The sequence below is a fragment of the Dreissena polymorpha genome, chromosome 4, assembly GCF_020536995.1.
Source record: "Dreissena polymorpha isolate Duluth1 chromosome 4, UMN_Dpol_1.0, whole genome shotgun sequence".
Classification (NCBI taxonomy): Eukaryota; Metazoa; Mollusca; class Bivalvia; order Myida; family Dreissenidae; genus Dreissena; species Dreissena polymorpha.
This window is the reverse complement of record NC_068358.1, coordinates 13131563-13158783: the sequence shown is the minus strand read 5'-3', so window position 1 is coordinate 13158783 and position 27221 is coordinate 13131563.

Sequence of the window (27221 nt, the reverse complement as noted above, 5' to 3'; positions counted from 1 at the left end):
TGTTACCATTTTTTCGTAGATTTAAATAATGTATCGTACATTTTGCAATGAATTTCACTAACTAATTAGGAATAAAATACGTATCGACGCACATAATTATGTATTACATATATTAAATATGTGGAAGTGTCATTGCATGCTGCTACGGCAATCGAAACGTGTTTTGCCAAATACATATGATTTGCATGAGGAACTATAAACTGCGAAACACCAGATTAACCTTTGGAAGTAACATTGACATATAGAAGTAAAGAATGGACTTACTGCATTTCCGCAAATATCTGCACACGAGCTTTCCATTCAAAGGAAGAAAATAGTTATGTATGATAATCAAGCAATAAATCAATCACGTTTTAACATTCACAGTGGTTGAACTTTTTGAAGACGGGCGTCAAAGTATTCCGCTCTTTGATTTGAAGTGGCAGCGAATCCAGAAAATTCACCTAACCCAGCACGAGTCCGTTCCTATGCCTAATCGTTGCTGCCGCTATGAAAAGATTGGTTGATTAAAGGATATAACAATTCAAAGCAGTTTTCAAGTATTTTTCTGTTAGAAACTTAGGATCTTTTCAAAATCTCTTTATTGCCTCACCGGGATACTAATTGTTGGATAACAGACGCGAGTGTGCATTCGTGCGCACATTTATTCAAAATCTAACGGTCTTATACCATCTTTCTTCTCTAAATTTTGGTCTATTGGAGGGGGGAGGGGGTTATCGTATCTTATCGCATTAACGGTTTTCTGTATGAAGTCATTAGAATGTGTAATAATGTTGCTGCTCGAGCAAGAAAAAAATGCACACGTGTGAGCTCAAGTATTCTGCAAAGTCAAAGCCCGAGTATTTAATTGATATATTACTTAGTATGTATTCCATATCAATATGAGACGAAAATGAGAGTTTGTGTTGATGTTAGTGTAAGATCGTATTATAATTTCATGATTGGTAATAAACAACATATTTCACGAGTGGCTGAGTGAGATTTGCTAGATAATAACACATATTTGTTTCATTTTCAGCTCTTGTACGCGGAATTTATTGAATGCGCAAGTTTTGCGTGAGCGTCATCAAAAGTTGTGTACTACGATTTAACACCATATTGAATGTCGCTCACTGCTGAAGTGTGGAAGTAGTGATTGTGTCTCAGTACGTTGTCGCTTATTGAATGTTCTCATTTCTTGTCTATTGTTTTATATGTCGAATTAAATACTGACGATGATGTTTTTAAAATTTGTTAAACAATAATTGAATTATAGTCGCAAACATATTTTCATCAAGCAAGAATGAAATGATTAATTCATATACTTTTTTTCCAAGCTAGAATGACATGAATATGTTATCATACCATTGTATTTTACCGCGAATACAATAACCATAATTGTTGCTTTAATACAGCTTAAATTCTTCGTTGCTCTTTTTTCTGATTGTTTCGTATGTGAATATGGAACACAATATTATCGTATAATTTGCACAAAACAAATGTAATGGGTTGTCGAAAGCAATCAAATTATTGTCGCATCGGGTTGTTGCATTTACTTTGCCCGTATTTACTGTAATCACTCCAGTTTTGGGGCCATTTGTCCTTTGTGTTCCATTCAAATCTTCTGAAATCATTTCATTACATAGCATGTCCCATGTTGAGTAATTGAAGTGGACACTACATTATGGAGATTACAACCAATGAATGGACCTGACAGTTGTTTGAACATACACAGTTCAGGCTTCGCTGCCTGTCAACCGATGTAAACTATACGTTACCTATGTAATGCATGCCTGTTCTATGTGTTTGTTTATTTAGATTAAGGTCTTTGTCTTTTCACTGATTAATTACTGTCCTAGTATCAGATATGGCGCTAACAAAGTCGGATTGAACTCAAAATGATTTACTATTTGTACCACATTGCCACACCGACAGCAATTGCATCTGAACTTGAGCAACGCGCAATGCACGCATCATAAAATAATAAATTGATATGGAAGTAAATATATACATGAAGAAAGCTGCAATGTCCCTACATCAACGCAACTACTTATATCATGCTTCAACAAAAATCCTGTGAGAATAAACATAAAAACAAAGCAAAGACTGTCAGTGTCATAATCGTGTAATTTAAAACGCACATACGTTTACATGAAACGTGACGCTTAAAGCGTCTTGCAATAAAAATGTGTGTCGATGTTAAATGTCCACTATATTTTACACAATTCTAAAATTTCAGGCTACTGTACGCACACCAAGAAATCACACTTTCAGTATAATTAAAAGTAAATAGACAAATCTTTAGTGATATTCACGCTCTATTAAGTTCCGGACGAACTTACGATGAACATCTCTTAGCTTTTTCACGTTTCAATTAGTTTCTTTATTGGCCATAGGCTTTTTCAAAGATAGCATCTTAACTTGAGACAAATACATTTGTGGCGAAAACAAAACTGAACATTTAAATAATTCAATGTGAGGCTAGACATTCGTCTTCTTTGCGGGTATCGCTAATTCGGAGAAGATAATTCGAAAATAATTGACACAAAATTGCTCATTTTTTGCGGGAATTTCACACGAGGATAATAAGCGAGCTTCAAAAACGCTTAATGCTCTCAAAAACTCTTTTGTTGACACCCAGAATCTGAGATTGTTATTTTCTCTGGCAATTAACATGTCTTGAAAGACGAGGAAATATATTTTCAAGGAAATGTCGTGTGGCAGATATAAATGGAGTATTTAAGCGATTAAAGATTTACGCTTTTCTTCAGACTTTGTGTTTTCTCGAGAGGAAGGCGTGAAGAAGATTCCGTCGGATTAGCTATTCAATAAACATAAGCATAATAATATTATTTATTAATAATACATGTAATAATATGCTACTCATAAATTATATTACTATCGGTTTGTAACGTATCCAGATAATTATATTTGAGAAAGACAAAGACGCGTTTAAAAACATTATTTTTCCGAATAAATCTCTTACTATTGTTTATTAAGAATGGAATTATTTGGAAACTAAGCCCTATTCAGCACATGGACAATACTATCACAATTAGCACACTTTATTCGATACAATAAAAACGACCGATTACACACATGGCGTTGAAATCTTATCATACGTATTATATTCATTTTGTTATAAAACAGAAAGTCAACAAAAATTGCAAATGTCGCATTGTAAAAACATGAACTAATGTTACATTTTTCAACTTCGATTAATGTTTTCCAATAAACAATGATATAATACATATCTTAGGCATGTGAACAACATTAACATAGGAAATCTACATACTAACGATCACTCCAACAATAAACCGACCCGACCATTAATACATCATGCCCCCGCTCGTCTGTAATTCCACGTGCTTTATTAGCAACATCGACGTCTTGTTTAGCATTTTTATCATCGCTACGTATCGTGATACCATTGTTGATTTATCGCGTCTCTATCTTGTATTGTAGCATCGCGATAGGTTTAATTGCCTTGTTTTTCGACTGTGAGAGATCGGATATTCTGTAAATGTTTTGCGCTACGACGCCACATGTTTAGACCATGGACTAGTCTTTGCCATCATGGCGACCAATAAATCACGTGGTTATGGTCGGCAGTAAGATGCATATAGATTGGACGGTCGCCTGATTGGAAAGATGAGGCGAACGCGGACACGCTCACTAAAGCTTACAGGTTATAACATAAATTTAGTGTTGGGAATGGAATGCGGGTTTGTGATGGCTATTCACAAATTGTCAACAATACAAAACGTACGATGTCCGTATCGCGTGGAAAGATGTGCACAACAACGTTGAAGGCCTTGTTAACAGATTCTTAAAAAAAATAATCATCTAGCAATTTTGTATCGTTACAAAAGAAATGATAACATTCGAATGAAACGCGACCTAAATTACAAAACAGAATGCAATTTTAAGTAAAAATGCCCACTTATCTTATTTAAATAAGTTTCTTATCATAACTGTGATTCTTAATAGTGAACCGATATTTTCCTTATTATATTTTGTACTGATTTTTAAATTATGTTTCTTTCAGAACACGGAAGCGAAATTTCGTAACAATAAATGCATTCCAATTTCGGTACTTACAAATAGTCAATACTGGTGGAAAGCAAAACGTATTATTCACTGCAATTGCAAGACTCAGATAAAAGGCGTTAGATATATAGTGCATACAGGTTTATGTGTATGAATATTGAAATCACGTATAATCTTATGTGTTAACCGCTCCATATTTGTTGTGCGCAATTTTTGTTTTGGCTATATATGAAAGTCTAATATATATTTATTTATAGATGTATATGGGACGTGCTCCGTGATAAAGGGGCTTATGCAGTCCGCACAGGCTAATCAGGAACGACACTTTCCGCTTTTATGATGTGTTTTGTTTCAAGTAAGTCACTTCTTAGCAAAAACCATGTTTAGGCGGACCATGTCGTCCGTGATTAGCCTGTTCGGACTGCACAGGCTAATCCGGGACTTCACTTTACGCACGTGCATTAAAACCACATTTCACAGAGCACTGCTTTTATGTGCTTATACACCTAAATTATGCTTGTATCCAAATCATATTTCGACCAGTGATTATCACGCTCATCTTGGCTACTAAACGATTGGCCTCGGTGCCTCTTGTAGCGAATCAGATATGTCATTTGGCGCATTTCTAGAATAGCGGACCGTCCAGCATGACCTCCGTTGGCTAATTGGAGAGCATCAATTAATTAATAAGCAATAAACGTCAAATAACTCACAAACGTATGGGCGAAAGCCTATCTTAACGAGCGTCTGCAGCGATATTTAGACGGAATCTGTAGTTTGTAGACAAACATTTAATTCATGTTGAAGTTTTGTACCGTAGCCTGTGAAATTAACGATGACACCAATACTACTGAAGCAAAGCGACAACTTAACACGATTCAGAATTTAAAGTTAAAAAAAAATCTAAACTATAGTTTAAGTCAACAAACCATAATTGCAACTATGTTATTAAAAAATGCAACAATAGAAGCAGCAACAACTGTATTAAGTATTATAATTATTAATCACCTGCGAAAATAGAAGTCCTGCATGAAGGTAAAACTCAAAGACATAATTAATCTATTTGATATCTATTTATTAATCATTCCCTTCACACAAAATTACGAAGTTACAATGTAAGACTTAACAACGTAGGCCTTTCCGGTGACAAAGTTATATTTTTTAACATAACTGTCACAGATGCTTTACCTCAAAACGCAAACACAAAGGATTAAAAAAAACAACGAAACAGCACCGCAGATAAATGAACTAAATACAAAAACGTGTTATCGCGAACTCAATTTATCACTGTTGATAGGTGGTTATCTCCCTTCGAACAAGTCTCCGTTACCGAAACATGAAGATGAGTGACAGGGGAGATAATAACGTCAGAGGCAGTTACAAACATAGTAATCAGGTAAGAGTGATTAGCGAAAATACGGGTTTGACACACGGTCACTTATTTTAAATATCTGTTTAGTTCATCCATAAATAAATCTAGAATACTTTCCGCATTTGAACATTAGAAACTTTAAAGTTTATGTGTAATAAAATTGTGTTCTGTTCTGTTATTCTGTTATTTACTTCTAATATAAGACTGTGCATATTGCCCCACATTCAGATTAGAAAATAAATAATCAGTATATAATTTAATTATAATAATAATACATTTTCGATGTATCTATCAATATCCTTCAATTTACGTACAATCTTTTCATACATGCTTCTATACACGCGCCTAAAGGTACCCGTGGTGCAAGATCGCGTGAATTTGTGGGGTTCATAGAAACATGCTAATGGAAGCAAACACACCGGTAAGTGCAGCTTTTTTTCAAATAACTTTTTAAAAAAACTCTTATCAATTTCAATGTATCATCAATTGTGCATAAAAGACATTGTTTTATTCCGCTAATGGCAAAGTGGATTAAATAAAAGTTACTTTATTGAATAAGCATTTTTTTTTGTCAAAATTGTATGTGTACCGCATTCGTTTACACGGTTATGCTGCACGTAACGAGACATTTTGGCACCGATTTTAGACGCGTTCAAGAATTTATTCTTAAATATTAAGATATTAGCACAAACTGCAGGAAAAACTGTCTGTTATTTATTAATGGTTACTGCAAATAGATTCCAATAACTTGAGATATTTGCAAAGTGAAGTTCTTAACGGTGTGTTAACATTCTGTCCAGCCCTTGTTTAAACCTCTATGAACCCCGTTGATCCTGCACCTTCGTACTGTATTGAGATATTAATTGTAGCAACATTCTGAGATATTATTTTTAGCAACATTCTGTGCTTATCTCCCGACCAAGTCATCACATAGGCGGATTACGGAGAAAATTGTCTAATTAATAAAGGTCGTTTTGTGTCTGCTGATTACGTAAATGACATAAAGCGAGATACATAAAAAAATAAGAGTCGTTTTTACTTAAATACAAATTAAAAGTGTCTAAGATATAATTGCATTGTGTGAGATGGAGTGAACAATTTAAACTTACTTTATATTACCTTGTTCCTTGATAATAACGTTTGCAAAACCACATGAAATGCTGACTTTCTAAGCTCAAATGAATAATTTAAGATCTTGTGAAACAATCAACGTATTGCGTTAATTATTATAAGGTTTAAAATTCCGCAAATGCAACAACGCACGTTTACTCTTGATAATGTTATTGCAGAACTGATATGAAAAATACACACACTTTTGTTTTCAAAATACAATTTTAAATCGAAGCAAACGGCTTAAAAGTAAAATTGTATTAATAATTTAAGAGGTGCAGATTGAAATTTTACAATAAAGCTTGATTCAAGACAAATCTTAAACAGTTAAAAAAAAAGAAAAATGGTTCCCTCCAAAGATCTATACATAACTTTAAATAGATTTGTGTTCCCTCATTTGATAACAACTTCATGTTTTGTATGATTTATTGAAATGTTAATATACATATTTTTTGAAGTAAATGTTAATTATCCAAACACAATTTAAATAATATAGTGTGTTATAAAAAGATTGGATAATTCTTACCCTGTTAAACAATAGAATACTTGGTAGATGTTGCGCCATGTTTGCTCCGATAATGACGTGTTTGTAAAACAAGTTAATTGAATATGATTCTTGTTGTAACTGTTGTATTTTGGTATCGTGATAGCAAGCCTGCGTTCTATATTCGGAAGACAATTTGTACTTGGTTTTACGACAATCAAAACTTAGCGTAAAGATCCACTAGATGTCGTAAAACGTCTGTAATGAGATTCCTATACATGATAAAATCCAAGATTATCTATGGATAAAATCGCAAGATTCTACTGACATCTTTGTGGTCCCCAATTTACAAAATATTTCTAGGATTTTATTTCAAATTCATAATAAATATACGGTACATACAAGCGTGAATTCAGCTTTGGTGCGATCTTATATTTCGATACCTTTGGTAAACGATTTGACAAAGGCACGGCATGTACGAACGAGTAACTCCCGGTGAGAGTTTTATTGTCTGTTTGCACACTGTTTTTTTAATTATTGCTAAGAATCGACAATTTGCATGTTGCATTGGGATTGTTTTAACACATGGGAGGAGCAGTGCTCAGTAGAACCAGTTAATGGGCAGATTCATGATTCGTATTTTCTATATAATATTTTTTTCAAACGACACTTTCTTGCTATTTAACACAATCAAATAGCTGTAACAGTTTTAATTTTAGAAAGCATATTTCAATTTTGTGACCATGCTTCTTTGTTGTTAACGCGTTTTCTTAGAACAGAACAGATATTTTATTTTATTTGTACATAGTACATCATCATATACACACATTATTATATGACAATTAATAACATCACGTATATCAGTATAATATATAAACACGAATTAATGGACATTTCAATATAACATAACACAGCATGTAAAGAGAATGATCAGTTTTCGTTACCATTTGTAATTTCGTTTCTAATTTCCAAGCTTTCTTTAATAAATTTTGCAAGTTTAATCAATACAGATTTGTTTATAGTTTTCAATAGTTCAATAAATTTGAACATTGATGGTCGTACATAATAATGTTTCTTAATATATTTCTTACGTATATTGCTAAAACAAGGACAAATAAGAGTGAAATGGTACTCGTCTTCAATATCGACGGAATTACAACATTGACAGTATCGCTCATCTCTTGGTATTCTATTCCTACCGAATCTACCAGTTTGAACTCTTAAAGAATGTGCAGATAATCTTATTCTAGTGACAAAGAACCTTAAACTTCTTGGCAATACATCTAGATATAGTTCATATGACAGAGAATCTTTACAGTGTTGTAACAAATCTAATACACTACTATTTTGAACAGAGCTATGCCAGTCTTGTTTATAAGCATCAATCAATCTTTGTTTAAATATATGTGGAAATGTTTTACAATCAAGATTTATAAAGCAATCAGCAAAGCCATATGTTTCTAACAATTGTTTAACATTGGATACCCAATTATTATAACCTTTTGAACAATCAGATATACTTTGTCGATAAATCGTTTTCATAATAATATATCAGTATTTAACAATTTACACCAATACTTTAAATATCGAGTAATATATAACGGGTACCTCCCTAAGTCACCATATACACCAGCGTTACAAGTACTCATTCTGATCTTTAAAAGACTTTTACAAAATGTGAGGTGTATACGCTCTATTTCTTTAGATTTAGCTGCGCCCCATACCTCGGCAGAATAATTCAATATTGAACCTATAAAGGAATCAAAGAGCTGGCCTTGTAATTTGGGTTTAATATAATATTTTCTACAATTATACATAAGTAATTTTAATGCTTTTAATGATTTACCAATTAAATGCTATTGATTCATAGCGAATTGCCAGTGTAATGAAAAATTGTACCGAGATAGTTGAAGTTATCTACAGTTTCTAACAAGTTCCCATAGTAACTCAACTTCTCATTTGGAAGTACTCTGCCTCTTTTTCTAAAAACCATAACCTTGGTTTTTTTAGTGTTTACCTCAAGACCCCAACAGTTACAATAATCATATAAACTATCTAAGCTATTTTGTAAGTCTTCTGGTGTTTTACCCAAAAGTGCCATATCATCAGCAAATAACAATAATATTAACAACATATCCTTAAAATATAAATCGAATCTAAATTACTTTGTAAATGTAGTTCTAGGTCTTCCACGAATAAAGAAAAAAGCAGAGGCGAAATTACCTCCCCCTGACGTAGTCCAACAGCGTAGCTGAAAAAGTCTGAGTACGTATTACAACTGCGAACGCAAGACTTAACCTTTTCATACATATCCTTAACAATACGTAATAATTTACCTTGAATACCACATTTGTATAATTTAAGCCAAAGGCAATTTCTGTTAATACTATCGAAACAAGATTTTAAATCAATAAAACCAACATACAGACGCTTGTTATTATTTATATAGTGTTGTATTACTGAGTGGAGAATGAATATCGCATCAACAGTTGATTTGCCTTTTCTAAAACCGAATTTGGCATCAGACATTACATTATTTTCACAAATCGTTTCAATACTTTTATTTAAAATAGTTGTGAAAAGTTTAGAAAAACAACTAACTAGTGTTATTCCCCTGTAATTCTGTGCATTTTTTGTATCGCCTTTCTTATGTACAGGAACGATAACTCCTTCTATCCATTTGTCGGGAAAGAAACCAGACTCTAATATGGCATTAAATAAATCACACAAGTGAGCACACAAGATGACTCTACTTTCAGTAAAATACTCATTTAAAAGGAAGTCTGGCCCTACAGCTTTGCCTTTTTTGAGAGATTTAACAGCAAATAAAACTTCATCAGCTTCAATAGGAATATTTAACTCATCAAAGGGGCAATCATCATTATCAAAATTATTTTCTTGGCAAAACACATTTGCTTCTGCATTATTACATACAAATACAGCGTTACATAATGATGAGAAGTATTTACAAAAGTCATCTACAGAAACATCATTTCCAACAGATTTCTTATTCTTTTCTTAGCTTATAACCCATTGTTTAAGTTAATATATTTATTGTTTGTGCGCGGAGCAAGTCGTCAGATGAAACACATCACAGCCTAGTCATTTTATGGTCATAGCAGATCCTAACAATTAAATGACGCTAATATACGTAGCATTGGAATTCTAACCAAATTATCATGCATCAATGAGAAAATAGTACGTGCTGGAAACGTCTTAGAAGTATCTCATAGTTTAAGAATAAGTAAACACATTAAAAGCACATAAACACTCAAAATCAACGAATATTTCGTACTATATTTCAAAAAATAAATTAAAAGTCCAAACGCTCTCAAAATCAACGAATATTTCGAAAAATATTTCGAGCAATAAAGTAAACATATACAAAATCAATGGTCCTTACAGCAATAACCAAAATTTGAACGCTGTATGTAGTTTAGTAACATAGATTTAACGCGATTCAAAATACTCGTTTTTATTTTTTTAGTGTCACAATATATTCCATGTGAATTTCCGAACATTTTACCAGCGAACTCGAGATTGGCTTCGGGCAGCTTCGGAATGCATGACGTAGTTGTCCTGAAAACCTTATACCTGTTGCTTAGCCCCTTGTGCTGTAACGGCTTTTAGAAAACCAAATAGGGTAGAGACCAATTGTGTGTTTTTTTGTTTCTATTGCAATAACAACTATTTCATATATATTTAATAGGCATGTCAGTTGAATAACTATTTCCACATGATAAACATCCCAAATCACACATCCTTTATTTTCATTATACAGTGCATTCGCCCACTATCGTCTAACGTCCCCGTAGTTGAAGCTTAACTGTTTTATTGTATTGCATTAAACAACCGCCCACTAATTTCTATGCGAGATTTTGGACATTTTAATGAAAAATATCAAACAATGTGTTCAATTTGTAACCATACGCTAAACAAGTGACGCGGTAAGGTAAAAAAAAAACACACCCTTATTTAATATGTCTGCATACTTTATTAAAACAGCAATTCACAATTAAGCGGTTTTCCGTTTCCAAATAAACATATGTTTTGTGGGTTCATACTGATTAAAGGAAATGAGAAATAATATACTGTATACGCTTATTAATAGAGAGAGCATTTGAAAATCATAAATGCAATGACACCAGCCTCCCACTGAAGAAGCACTTGGAAGCACCCGTTGAACGTGGTCTGACTGCACCAACCCACTGCTCGTCTTATGCGTTATTTCAATTATTCAAACAACAACGGTTTCATTTTTATTTAAGCACAGCATTTATTTAGAATTTCTTCCCACGTATGTGCATGATTTCCAATTTTCTTTCCCTCACAACTGTACTGTCTGACCGGGATAAGTAGAGCAAACATATAACAGTTAAGGATTGGTTTTTGAACTGAATGACTGTACATTCAATCTGCCCGTGTGGTATCATTAAAATTGAGCCTTGTTCTGAGAAAACTGGGCTTAATGCATGTGCGTAAAGTGTCATACCAGATTAGCCTGTGTAGTCCTCACAGGCTAATCAGAGACGACACTTTCCGCCTAAACTTGTTTTTCGGTAAGGAGGGAATTCCTTGAAACTAAAAATACCATACAAGCGGAAAGTGTCGTCCCTGATTAGCCTGTGAGGACTGCACAGGTTAATCTGGAATGACACTTTACGCACATTCATTAAGCCACGTTTTCTCAGAACGCGGCTTAAATAGATCGAGTCTCTTTATCTGCACCACATTATATACAACATCATACCACAGTGTTGGATTCTCAAAAGAGGGGACGATTACCCATGTATAACTTAAAGACTGGAAGCATCGAGACACGTGCCCTTAACTCATATACGAGGTGCGCAAAACGAAGCGAGATTTGACACTTAACATTCGTTCTAAAGTGGTCAGAGTTTATGACATTACCTATTACAATGCATGCAATGCATATCTTTCCCATACATTCCATTTATAAAGCCATCTATTACGGCATCCAATGACAGTTTTCTGAGTCAGAACGGTTTATGGCCGCCGTTGATTGTATTTCCAGAAAGCAAAGGCTCGGTCCATTTACTGACTGCATTTCCTATTGACAGAGATGCATTGGTTGTATTATGGGTGACGCGCGATTTGGTTTCAAAACATTTGGAACGCACGGCCATTATTGCTGTACCCAGCACAAAAGAACACATAACAAAACACATATGTAAACTCATTAAACACGTTTAAGAAACGATTATTCTGACCATTAGTACTTCATTGTGCGAAACGTGTAAAAATGGTCCAAACATCAATAACTGCAACTCCATAAAGATTGTTCGGAGACAGTAAGTTTTGAAAAACTGATAATTAAGGAGCTTTATTACCTGGATAATGAATTCAGCTGGCACCATGAGGTAAATATCAAGTCTTTGAATACAGATTTTTACAATATGAGTCCATTTTTGCTAATAAAACGCGTAAATGTTTGGATATAATGGTAAACTCATATGACTATTTCCTATTGAATTCGACGCTTCACATGTATAACACATATCTTATATACATTTTTTTTCTGAAAAATAATTAAACACGGACTCAAAAGTAAGGAAAGGTAAAGTAAATAACAGCGCTTGTCTGAAACAACTATGTATACGCAATCATATTTGAGTTGTTTCGCATATAACATAATTGCCCCATAATAAATCATAGTAACACGATACAGAAAAGAAAGGAAAGTTTATTTGCATATACAGTTTATCGTCGACAACAATAAAGCAATACTCCACTATAAATACGCATTAAAAAAGCAAAGAAAGAAATTCTATTGTTATGCTTTTTTGTTTACACATTTATGAATTTTCGTGAGAATGCAGGATGTATGAGAAGGCTGTCTCCGTATTATCAAGGATAAGATAATGTTTAAAATCCGTGATTGATTGAACAAAAATTATGCAGTCATATAGTTTAAAACATTCAATACTTAAACGAATAAACAAAAACACAATACAAACGAGCAAACAAATTTACTGAAAATATCCGATCGAACGACAAAACACCAACATACACTCGAACACACAATGGAACACATCTGAGCAAATGCAAAACTAAACGGTGAATATACATAATGTATGAAATTATATCAAATAACAAAAGTATGCTGGTTTATGAATGTGCAATACTATCGAGCCATGTGAATAGTGGGAAATCGGTTTTACGAATTGAAAGCCACATCACATAATGTTTATGACATAAAATAGCTCGCATTATGAAGTTTGTGACTTTCGGTTAGTGGACAGTAACAAAAAATAATGCAAAAGATTATCCAATATATATATACATTAATTTTAACATCTGTCGGTTATTTATCAAAGAATTAACTGGTAATTGATTCGATCATGCAACTATTATTTTTTTACAATTACAAATATAAACCCATGATTGGTCAACTCGAAGCTTTGATTGACAACTGCATACTGTTCAACAACTAACAGGGTGCAGGATCACGTGACTTTTTGGGGTTCCACATTTCAGTTTTAATGGATTTTGACAGGACGGTAAGGGTGCTTTATTTGAAATAACTTTTTTTAACAGTTTTCTTAAGGAATTTATACTAGTGCATAACATACAGATTTTTTATGCTGCTTACGAAAAGAATACTCGGTCTTGAAGAGGTCAAACATTACATATTGAAAAAAAGAATAATCGGTTTTGTAGTTGTCATATACTAGTATAACACATGGCGAAAAATGAAATCGGACTTTCAGTGGTTATATAAAACACATGGTGAATAGAATATTCCGTCTTGCAGTGGACACATGTATGTAGGTATTTCGTTTGATCTTTCAGTCAATGATAACCCCAGAAAGTGAAAGCACTTATTTCCAATGGGGTCCTTTGGTTTTGCTGAAGAGACAACACGCAGAAGGGACAGTATTGAGATACAAGGAAACCGGGTGCGATACCCTAGCTCTTTGCGAATAGATCTTTTACGTTATTTTACGTGCTCAGTGTATAGCACAGATACACGCGAGAATTACCTGGGTTTCATACCAGTACATCTCTAGTTAGGTGGGAAACACTTGAAGCATTCTGAAATAGCCAGTGCCCCGGCAAGGAATTGAGCCGGGCACATCTGTAATGGAAGACCACTGTGTTACCACTAGACTACCGCACCACCTATATTACATGACGAAACGAATAATCGATCTTGCAGTGGACTTATATTCACATGACGAAAATAATTCAATCAAAGTATACTAGTCGTTCCTTCTTATATCGCAGCCTTTGATCTAAAGCTCTGTCTTACACACTGCGTTATTGATAATTTAACAATTTACTCGGGTTGTGTTGAGGAATTATCATTCATTGATTGTTAGATAAGATTTGAAAATGCTGGACGAATAAACTAAACATAAAGAAATAATACAATCGTCTATCAGCTTTGGTTTGAAGTTTTCGGGCTTAAGTGCACACGCTTGCTTTTTATAGAAATATGTAATTTTACACAACGGAAAATACGTTCAAAGGGATATAAATTTTGGTTAAAGTAAAAAAGGTGGTTTAAAGTTACTTCTCTTTTGTATGTATATACTTCATTCTACTAATACTACTACTGCTACTACTACTACTATTACTACTGCTACTGCTGCTACTACTACTGCTACTGCAAGTGCTTCTGATGCTGCTTCTACTTCTACAACAACAAAAACCACAACTACTACTACTTCTGCTACTACTACTACTACTACTACTACTACTACAACTACTACTACTACTACTACTACTGCTTCTACTACTACTACTACTACTACTACTACTACAACTACTACCACTACCACTACCACTACCACTACCACTACCACCACCACTACTACTACTACTACTACTACTACTACTACTACACACTACACTACTACTACGACATACTACTACTACTACTACTACACTTACGACTGACTACACTACTACGTACTACTACTATAACTAACGACTACTACTACACTACTACTACTACTATAACACTACTACACTACTACGACTACTCTACTACTGCTACTACGACTACTACACTACTACTACTACTACAAACTAGACGACTACTACTACTAAACTACAGACTACTACTACAGAACTAACTACTGACGATACTACTACGAATACGACTACTCGACTATACTCTTACTACTACGACTTACTACGACTACTACGACTACTCGACACGAGACTACTACACTACTACTACTACTACTACTACTATACACTACTACTACTACTACTACTACTACTAGTACTAACTACTACTACTACTACTACTAACTACTATACTTCTACTACTACTACTTACTACTGTACTACTACTACTAACTACTATACTACTACTACTACTACTACTACTACTACTACTACTACTACTACTACTACTACTACTACTACTACTACTACTACTACTACTACTACTACTACTACTACTACTACTACAAGTTGGGTAAATTGCAGCAAACAGAATTTAGCACACACTGTATAATATAACAAATACAATCAATTGTTTGTTTTTCTGACAGGCTATGTTTGTTTTTCTGACAGGCTATGTTTGTTTTTCTGACAGGCTATGTTTGTTTTTCTGACAGGCTATGTTTGTTTTTCTGACAGGCTATGTTTGTTTTTCTGACAGGCTATGGATTTATACTATTCCAAAGATCATATTTCAAACATGCCTTTCTTGACCACGTTCAATGCTACGGACATCGCATTTGCTATTATCAACTATGACGTCTGTTTTCTGTGCCAAACACATACCTGTAAATTGTTCAAGAAGCATTTTCTGATGTATTGCTCTAAAAGCATTCGTAATATAAGTCGTAAATATGTCTAGAATATTTTTTCCTGTGCAATTTATGCATTTACTGCATGCAAAGTATGTTTCCCTGTCATGATAATGCAATTACGATTAGCACTTGTCACGAAACATGTTGAATACTTTGTTCTTCCACGAAATGCTTACAGTTTACATAACGAAAAATTACTTCTTGCCTATTGTCTCAAGGTAGCGATCGTACTTTTCTTTAAAGGATAGACATTTTCAGGAGGATATATATATAAAATATATTGATTCTGCATTCGACTGGTTTTACGACACTGTAATACATGAAGTTCAGATAATTGTAGACCTACTAAAGCTTTTAAGTACGAACCAACCCAAGTTATAAAAATAAAGACTCGCATTACATTATTATTGAACATAAACAAATCTTTAAACATTATAAATGATTCAGAAGTGTGACCGACAAACAAATAGCATTTGTGCCAAAATTTCTTGCGGTATGGACTGGTTCTATTTTATGTATTATGTATTTATAAGTATACGTTAAATATTGACAATAGGAATTCCATTTATCAAAAAACAACATACCGCCAACGAAAGTTTTGTCGTCGCGACAGAAGTACTAACTGCGCCGTAACATGTGGTTTTATAGTTTATTTCAGTCTCATCAATACATCAAATTTAAATACGTGTCACATAAAAATATCAGTAAAATATGATTTCTTGACACTCGCATATATTTATACAAGACTATTCAGTGCATGTTTTAAATACTTTACGGTATTTAAAGAATATGAGAGTAAAATATAAGAATAGTCGTAAAAACAATTTTATTGATTTGATCGGTAATATTTTCTCTCGTGTGATGTTTAAATGTTGACGTTAGAATTCGCTTTTAAATTAAACAAAGTATAAACTGATACAAATAAACCAGTACAATTAAAACAAGTATAACTTAAAAATCTGCAAGCAAAGAACGGTCAATGAAGTAAAGGGAATAATAAAACGCACGAAACATTATCCGGAGAGTCATTACTTTCCTCTGTCTTTTATTTAGATTTACACTTCAGGACAATTAAAAAATAAAAACATAAAGCATACACAGCGATCTAAGTGTGAAGGTGCTTAATACATTTTATATAAGGTCTTGCCAATGCGACGACACGTGTTTTGCGACACGTGTTTGCCATTGATAGCATACTTAATTTCATGTTATCTCATGATTAAAGTGTCTTTTTAATAAGCCATAACTTCAACTACGACACAAATATAATCCGAACTGCAGGCTTTGCGAATGTTCCGACACGTGTTGTCCGACACGTGTTTGTATAGATACTTAACAAAATGTTATAGTGTGTGAAACATCCATCAGAACTTATATATGTAGAGAATATCCAGATATCGCTTGTCGAATACTTTGGTTTCCAAGAATTGCGAATAAAAAATCAGCATTAAATTAAAATATCAGGTTACATTTCTCAGAATAAAACCTTTTTAATTTTACATTTACATATTCCACGAACTTCATATAAACATGGTCATTTGTTTGAGAGCACAAGTATTACATCTACATGAATAAAGAATCTGTGTTTACTGTTAAGATTTATAAGGACTCTTCTAACATAATAACTTCTACTTGTAGGTAAAATATTTTTAGACACAAGGGCATCCCGATCTCAATCCATTTCTGACTAAAGAGTTTGAAAATGCATTCCCTTGATAAGAGAAAAAAGAGAACCCTTATAGAATCTTACAAATACTTTACCAGCACAATCTCAGTCCCATAAATATAGGAACAATAAAACACCAAAAGCGTTATCAGGGGCAAATGCTTGTTACCATTTGCATGTAAAGCAGATAAAATTCCGTGTAACATTAAACGTTTGATGTTGATATTGTTTTGGTGCAGTTAAATAGCAATAAAATAGCCATGTTCAAGAAAATTGCAGATGGGTTTTTAAGTCCATTTCCCGTTCGCAAAAAAATGTGCACAAACATGCATCTGAAGAACAACATTTCAACACGTAACGATTAATACTAATTAAACATGGGATCACAAGAGACAGCTACATTCGCCGCTGAGAATATAATTTTACATTGACCAAAATAATAACGGTGAAACTATCTGATTTCAAGCTTGACCTTGAACTTGATTCTGTGTGGCTGTTCGAGGATGATAGAGTGTAGCAGACTATCATGTTGTCATAACGATATTTCAGAACTTGAGATGTTGACAAAGACGTCCAGACTGTATAAGATGGGATGGACGCTCGCATATCTTTATTGTGATTGTTGATCAATTGATTAATAAGCCTTTTTAAAGGTATTGACAGGAAAGCATGTGTTTCATATCATTCTATGGTGTGTTAGCAGTCTCCAGATATGGTGATGGCGTTCACAAAAGTCTCTAAATTTGGTAGGAGGTAAATTTAGAACTTGATGGTGGGGGCTTATACCAGAATCCCTTGGTCAATAATGATGTCATTGATTTAGAATTAGTTTACAAGTTGGTCGTAGTGTGAGATTATCGACGTATAATTTGTCGGGGATGCAAGAACAAAAAGTTGACATTGTTATCCTTTTGTTATTTTTAAATGTTCAGCTTTACATCTTTTTTGAAAGTGCTTCTTTGGCAAATTCATTGATACACTTAGTTTTAGTGAATGTTTTAATTCTGAATAATTAATTATTTAAGACGGGAAAAGGAAAATACATATACATTTACATTCTGCATGAAAGGTCATCATGTATTTATTATAATTTTCATTCATATTGCCTAATTACAAATAACCTTTACAAAGTCATTTAACGTTACGTACGTCATACTGATACTTTATTATAATCGCCATGTTTGTTATAGCCTTCACATTGTCCTCTTTGCCATTAGCGTCGTGGACATTATTGTCGACGTAGTAATTCTTGTTGTCGGGGTCGAAGGCATCTTTTTTATGTAGTAAAAATAAAAATTGAACAAGATCTTAGTTTGTCAGAAACACAATGCCCCCTACTGCGCCGTTTTGAATTATTATTTTTTTATCATTCGGCAGGTACAGATAATTATCTCCCTTTGAGGCTTATTACTTCCCTTGAATTTGTTTGTTTGACCTTTGCACTTGAAGAATGACATTGACATTGACCTTTCACCACTTAAAATATGCAGCGCTATGAGATGCACACGCATGCCAAATATCAAGTTGCTATCTGAAGCGACATAAAAGTTATGAGCATTTTTCGAAACTTAAACGCGAAACCTAAACGCAAAGTGTGACGGAAAGACGGACGGTCCGATCACTATATGCCCTCCTTCGGGGGCATAAAAATGATGCGTAAATTGCATTATTCCCCTTATGGTTTATATTGACTTTACCGGTACGTAAAAAAGAATGGAAAAGCGTTTAATTTTATCGTTGCTAAGCGCGCAACACCTTACACCTAACACCTTACGCAACACCTAATAGTCCCTTTTATCATATATATTTCCTTAGTACCGGAGCCATCGCCCCCAAATCTCCGCTTTGTGGATAGTGGTAAACAACTGCGAACCGTTAAAGTTCAAACTAGCCAGAGTCTGACGAAAAGAAACCGGACATGCAAATAGAGACACACATTTTATAACCGTTAACTTAAGTCGATCTGTCTGACTGTCTGATAACTGCACAACATCTTAATCACTTCAACACTTAAGCCAAATTAAATTTAATGGGAAGGAAATGACATCGGCATGTCAACACATGCCTTTGTCAAATTGTCTCAACAGTTAAGCCAAGTTTCACGAATATCCTCGAATGAGTTGAGGAGATCTAGACCTGACAAGTTAATAAAAGCTCCAACGTTTCACCTAAAAAATTTGGTGCATATTTTCAAGATTTTTTAAAAGTAATTTACGAATTTAAGATGCTTGGCTAAACTAAACCAAAAGGGTTGATATAAGAATATGCTTATAAGCAGTAAAGCAAACTTGAGCGACACGTTTGTTCAGAATTGAAATGAGAGATTTTTCATTTCTAACAGGACGTAATTTGTTTATAAAAAATCGATGTTTTTCAATTTCAAACGTATCTACATAGATGTTATGCAAAACAGATTCAAATAATTTTATCAAAACTACGTATGTTATCACTTGGATTAATATTGATATCGATAGATGGTCGAGACCTAACGTTCCATTAGATTAAAGAATTACTTGTAATAAGCTCGAAGAAGAGTTTCATTGCATTATTGAACGTAAATTGTATATGGAAATGTGATAACATTTATCGTCTATTGTGTTACAGAGACATGCAAAATATGTCCACATACAAAATTTAGGTTTTTATATTTATTACTTTTTTTCAGATTCGATCGAATAATACATTTGTATCATCAAACAATACATGGTATAACTTAAATAGACTCTGATGTGTTTTCCCGAATATATAAAGTGTTGTTATATTAATTGTATTCATAATTGCTCCACATATACATTGTTGTTACTTACATCTTTATAGAGGGACCAAACGGCGGACATTATGGATTGTTTGCCGTTTAAAAGGCATACATTGCAGTGAATAAAACTTCAAAATCTGTATCAATCAAGATGTTAAAATGTTTAGTTTTAAGCAGAAACGTTGTTCTTTCGATGTACATAATGAAATGTTGTGTAGAAAGACGAAAAACTGTTTTTGTTATGTTTCGTTTAGACAGTCTGAAAAAGTCGTTAATATAAGTATATAAACATAAGATTGCTATAAAGAATAGTATGATATATTTACTTTAAATGTTCGAACATGCAACGTTTTAAAAAGTATTAGACATTTTAATATTAATAATGGTAAATAATTAGTATTGTTTCCTTTTGGGTTTACCATGAAGACTTTTAAAAATAAAAGATACGTTAGCAAAACCATAAATTACAATTTCATTGAATAAATATATATTTATATATTTAAAATACCAACCGCGCCTTGAATGGTCATATTAATTATAAAATGGCATTACTCCACTTTGAATTGTGCCCATAGTTAATTCAGACGTTAATTTGCTATTAATTTGGTTAATTCTGAATATGTAAAAGTGTTATATATGTGTATATGTTTGTATGTTTTCTATTTGTAAAGACTGTACAATTTCGACGATTTGACTCTCCGTCCTCTGGACTTAATCTCAAATAAACATAAACATCTTCAAGAATGACAAAGTATTCCATAAATGGTATTATGGAAAGACTGACGGTCGGACTGCAAGAACGAACGGAGGACATTCCTCTAGTTCCTCGCCTTCTTTGCGGCATAGAATTAATGGAGATGCCCACATGCATCTTGATATTGGTTGCAATTGAGTGATCATACACTAGATTTTCTTAACTCTGCAATACTCAGCAAAGGAATCAGAATACTCACCAACCAACAATCAAAAGCATTGGTATGGCAAGCGCACGCACATTGATTCCATTAATAGTTTGTTGTTGTGTGTTTTTTTTTAATAAATAAATAAATGTCTAATGTTTTGTAGATTGGCATAAAAACACAAACAAACGACACGCGGAAGTCAATAGCCTCGCGTTTCTAAGTAATATTGATGTTCTTATAAAAGGTTTGATCCGATGTCACATCAACAAATTACCTGTCTTATGTTTTCTGTTATATATGGAAATTTAATCCCCTCGAGGGCTTTTAAATAATGGCAAGAAAGGGGATACATATTTAATTGCCAACGTTCGCGTATGTATGTTATAGCTCAATGAATTACGATATATATGATTAAAGTGTGAACATAATGTTTACTGGTTGATACGGTTTGACGTGCGTTGGCAATGCGCTACAACACGCCGTCAATACTTCACACTGTTCGTGCACTGTCAAATCACCATAATCGACAGTGTTCTTTAAATGGAATGCTTCGTTTTCTTAACACATCAAGCACACGTTGTCATGTTTAATGGGCTTGATATGCAACTTCTGATAAAATAATTCATTATCTATTTCAAACATGCAAAATTTGCAACATGACATTATTTCTGTTTCTTAAGGTGGGATTCAAAAAAAGATCAAAACGGTTTTTTGAAAATGCTTAAGCGTATGAACAGATCTGATCGAACGATTTAATTAATATTTGTTATTCTATTCCTCAGATGCAGAGAAATCAGAATATTATTGTTAGATGTAAGGACAACATGATGAACACAGCGACAATAAGCATATCGGTTTCGAAATTGAGAGCTTGTTTGAAACATTTTGAAACCTGCAGTAATGTGGACTCAATATTGAAATTATTTAAAACTGTTCAAAACAGTTTGTTGGTAAATATATTTAATGGCAGTTTAAAAAAGCCAAACATATATTAACGAGTCTCTTTAATTACATGTAGCATCTTCGAAAAACTCGATCGTTGATTGTGAAAATGAATACGATTTGAAACTTATGTTTAATGTATTATTGGTGCAGCGCCAATGATAAGTGAGTTAATTCAGATAAAAGTAATGTTATACATTTTAGGCCTAAGAATCGCTAATGAATCTGTATTTACTTGTGGTAGCTTAAATAGTATATACTCAAACAAATATATTTACCTTTGCATAATGGTTATGCCTTGTGACTTCTTATTGCAAAGTTAAAAAACAGTGGTTGTTTGCCTTATTGCATTTATACTTAATTGTATTACTCCTGTGTTGTATAAATTATATAATATTGAGCCTCCATTTAGGGAACTAAAGAATACTCATGTGTTAATGCAATCCATTACCGCGCCATGAGATTTTTCCTTGGAACCGGCAAATATACGCCAAATGTAGCTTTTAAATGTGATATTGGATGGGAACCTATTTACATTGAACAATGGAAAAGAATACGTAATCACTGGTATCGTTGTTTAACATATAGCAATAGCATAACAAATAAGAAGTTATTTGACTGGGCAACCACAGATGCAAATATTTCCCATTTGTTTTCTGTGAATTTATGAATAAATATCATTTAAACCAATATACTCATTTACCATTCTCTAGATATAGAATGTTAAAAGATATATCATCAGCATGGATAACCATCTCATTTAGGAAATACTAGCCTTAATAGAGTAAATAGTCTACATGGACAAGGCAGACATAAGCTTAGAACCTATAGAACTTTCAAAAATAAATATGTTGTAGAAAAATATTGAAAATTTAATATGTCATTTCCACAAAGATCTTCATTAGCCAAATTTAAGTTGTGGTGAATTTGAATAGACACTGGACGTTATGAAAATTTACCAGCAAAAATTATGTCTATTATGTTTATCAAATGTAGAATCTAAAGCACATGTATTGTTAGAATTTCCTATTTATGAATATGATAGAAACATATTGATTAATGAAGCCAAGCAGATTGCGGTTAACTTCTCAAGTTTGTGTGAAGAAGATAAACTAAAGTTTGTCTTCACCCGTCCAGATATGATTAAAACTTTGGCCAAAGCTTTCTGTAACATACTGAACATATGAAGTAATTATATGTACAGTAGATCTTTTAACTAAATCACATATTTTAATATATTTGCTGCATTTGATTTGTTTTTATAAAAATGACTAAGTATTATGATCTGGAAATTTCTGCTAATCTATACCTATATTTTCTATACTGTTTTTTTTTACCGGAAAATAGTTTGTAAAGCTACAAGAAGACATCACTTCTTAATGTCATGTTTAAATACCATTCTAAACAAATACCTAAATGTCTTGATTAGCAGAAATTAATCAAGTTTTTAATATGGTAATAATGTAGTATAATTTGACATTGAACATAATAATTATAAAACATTAAACAGATACATTTAATTATGATTAGTGTAATATATTATGTTATATTGTATTTGATGTCAGTTTTTATGAGATTGTGATACTGATATTATCTTTTAATTCTCTAAGAACATTCAGACATGCTAAGCTTCTTGATTGTATAATTGTTATGATGAATTGTTGATGAGACTTGAATAAACTAATAAACTCTTGTCATAATTACAAGACCACAGGAATGAACACAATTCTTGTTGTTATGGTGTATGTAATACTGCTCATGGAGTATATTAAGATTTCATGGACATATAGAAATAAATGAAACCATCCTAATGGTGGTTAGGACTTGATGGTATCATATTCATGAAACTGTTTTATAGTACTTAGTAAGTGTTGATATTTATCCCCCTTGTAGCTGATGTTAAACTTATTCTACTTTTTTATAACTTTTCTGGATCTGTGTACGCATTTAAGGTTTTATTGTACCACGTATGGGGGGGGGGGGGAGGTCCTTCGGTGGGTTGATTCTTAAATCACACCAGTGTTAGTTAATTAATTACATGACGGAGAGAATTTTAACAACAACTGAATCACTTTACCTGTATGTTTTGCCCTAAGTTAGTTACGGACTTGATATAAGCGTATTTCATTATTATGACAGATGAGACTGTTGTTCATTCTAATTAAATTAGATTTAGTCCAGTTCAACCCATTAAATCATTCTAATTAAAATAGATAGTCCAGTTCAACCTATTAAATAAGACTTATTTATTTCTGAATATAAATTAATAACATTTACTGTCGCGGAAAAGATTGTTATTTACTGGTTTTTATAGATACGATTACGGAATACTTTGTCTGTTTCGTTATGTACGGATTGCCTTGGTCGAGATCGTTGGCACAATAGAATTACACAATTTCCAGTACCACGTGATATGACGTCATTCAGCCTTTTTTAAACTGCCTGTGCTGGTGTTTAGATCGTCAAAAACGTTTACAATTATATCTAGAGCAATCTTCGGTAATTCCTCGAGGCAGAAAAAGGACGCAAGTGGAATCAATGGAAGACTTTACCCGACTCCGAAACGCGATCCAGGTAGTGTTCTTTTTTATTTTGGGGAGATGTTTCGTGTTTCATAAAGTGTTCCTTTCAATACAAACAACGAAGCGGGTAGCGGTGTTAGTGGGGAATATGTTACTACACTACGTCTTGATTAAGCAAATAATCTAGGGCGACCCCTGAATACGGGTCAGAACATTTTAGTTTAAAATGGAGACACAGTATTTTTAAACAAATAATCTTAGTTGATTACACAACAATCTTGTAATCAGTGTGTGCTAATAAGCTATTCTAATTATAATACTGTAGCAAGTCTTCTTGCTCCTACGACAGTATTTGGGTATTTCATATGTCGTGGTGATTGGCATTGTTTTGTGCCATATAGCATGTTATAGCAACATAATTACTCGTTTTGATGTTGTTGGTGCAGATTTATTTTCTTCTATCAAAACATTTCTTTTTCTTCTTACAGCAAATTGTTTATAAAACTCTCTTCTCATGGAAATCTAATACTTCATTGTTCTAAGTCTACCTTATTACTAGCTTGTTGTCAGCGTGATCACAATTTGTTATCATTTCCCAGCTGAAACACGAAACATAGTGTATATGGTGTGTGTTGGGGAGAACATTTGTCTGAGAAAACAGCGACAATTTTTTGGAAACTAAAGCCAACATGTATTTAAGTGAACAATTTTGTCCTTGCGTGTTGTTGGATTGTTGACTTGGTTTATGAATGTCAATACTTAATTTAAAAGATAGTCTGCATTTTTAAAATATATATTTGTTAAATATAATTCTCTATTTTCAATAACAAGTTAAAACTCTGAGGTTTGAAATAAAATTTCCCAATATGATTTAGTATATATTGTGTTATGACAGGTTATATTAATTTCTTGTTGAAAATGCTAGCTGATAAAATATATTCATGCTATACAAGTTACCAAGGCTTTTCTGGAAATTTGACATTCAATAGTATTTTAAACTTTTTGATGGCTCTTGGGGAGGTTGGTAGATTAGATTATGTGTAGAATATCTTTTCAAGTATGTTACACACTTGTCGCGAACTGTGATTAATTATACCTTGGGTGTGGATGCTGGATCTGATATCTGATATTGTTCGAGAGAGAGTGTGTTTGTTTGTTTAACATTAAATGTGTTCTGTTGCTAGAGAGATGACACTTTCGGCTGTGCTTGTCGGCTGTTTATGTTGTAAATGTTGATAAGTGTGGGTCTGTTTTCACACTGGTGTAAACTAATTCACATGTCATTGCATAGATTTCTCAACAACTGTTACACCATAATGAAACGCCAGGATGAAATCGGAAGGACGAATTGGGCTACTTCTGTTAAAATGTGTTATTTAATTATGGATTTGGTCATGTCTGGGTTTATCAGGATGTAGGTGATGTTGCTGTATTTTTTACACCTGTTCAAAGATTGTCTTATTTATTGTCACAAGCAACAATGACCAGGGAGTTTATAAAATATATTTCGCTTAAAATTACCATTCTCCTTAAGAAAGCGCTTGCAAAATACAGATGCTCCATACACAAGTTTATTATTGAAACTGGACGACATCTTGGTATAGCGCATGCTCTAAGATATTGTCCACATTGTCTAATTGTAGAAAACACTTGAATCATTGAACACGAATTTCAAGTATTTTTTCATTGTTCTATTTTTCAAGAAGAACAAACTATTATCTTTTTTCCTGGTATAGCGGACACAGGGAAGAAATTGTTTTTATTAATCTGATGAAATAGAAAAATGATCTGAATTGTAGGAAATTGCATTAATTATATAACCGGTATCTTAATCCGAAAGGTATAAACATAAAAATATTAACAACTCATGCGTTAAACATTTAAGCTTAAAAGATAGAAGCAATACCGTAGGATTGTATGTTTCTAATCGCTGGTTGAGCGACTATTGGTATTAAAGGTCCGTGTTAAATAGTGTCTAATCGCTGGTTGAGCGACTATTGGTATTAAAGGTCCGTGTTAAATAGTGTCTAATCGCTGGTTGAGCGATTATTGTGCTTAAATGACCGTGTTTAAAAAGCGTGAAATCGCTGGTTGAGCGAGTTAAAAAGCCACATCACAGGTTACCAATAGTTTGTCGTTCAACTCGTGGCTTTCGTACAATACCGCACCAGAATTTGTGGGGGATAAATTTGTGAAATTTATTGTGGCGGAAAATTCGGTTTGCCGGAGGGTTGGATGGGCATGCGTACTTTATTCTACAACATTTATCTCTACAAGCTAACCTTAGCGACAATATCTCAACACATTGGCTCGATTGGACTATGGGCTTCAGGCGAAGTATATCAACCTAACCCTTCCGGGTAATTCCAAGTAATTAAAAAGCTTAGCTATAAAAATAGAAGCAATGCCGTAGAGAAAAAAACTTGTATGTGTCAAATCGATGGTTGAGAGATTATTGGTATTAAAAAAGTATGTACTGGTTGAGCGATTAATGGTCAAGTGACCATTGGTGTAAAAAGTGGTATCGCTGGTTGTAAAAGGGTGGTCGCAAGTGAAGCGATCAAGTAAAAGTGTGGTCGAAAGTGTAGCGATCAAGTAAAGTGTGATCGCAAGTGTAGCGATCAATTAAAGTGTGAGCGCAAGTGTA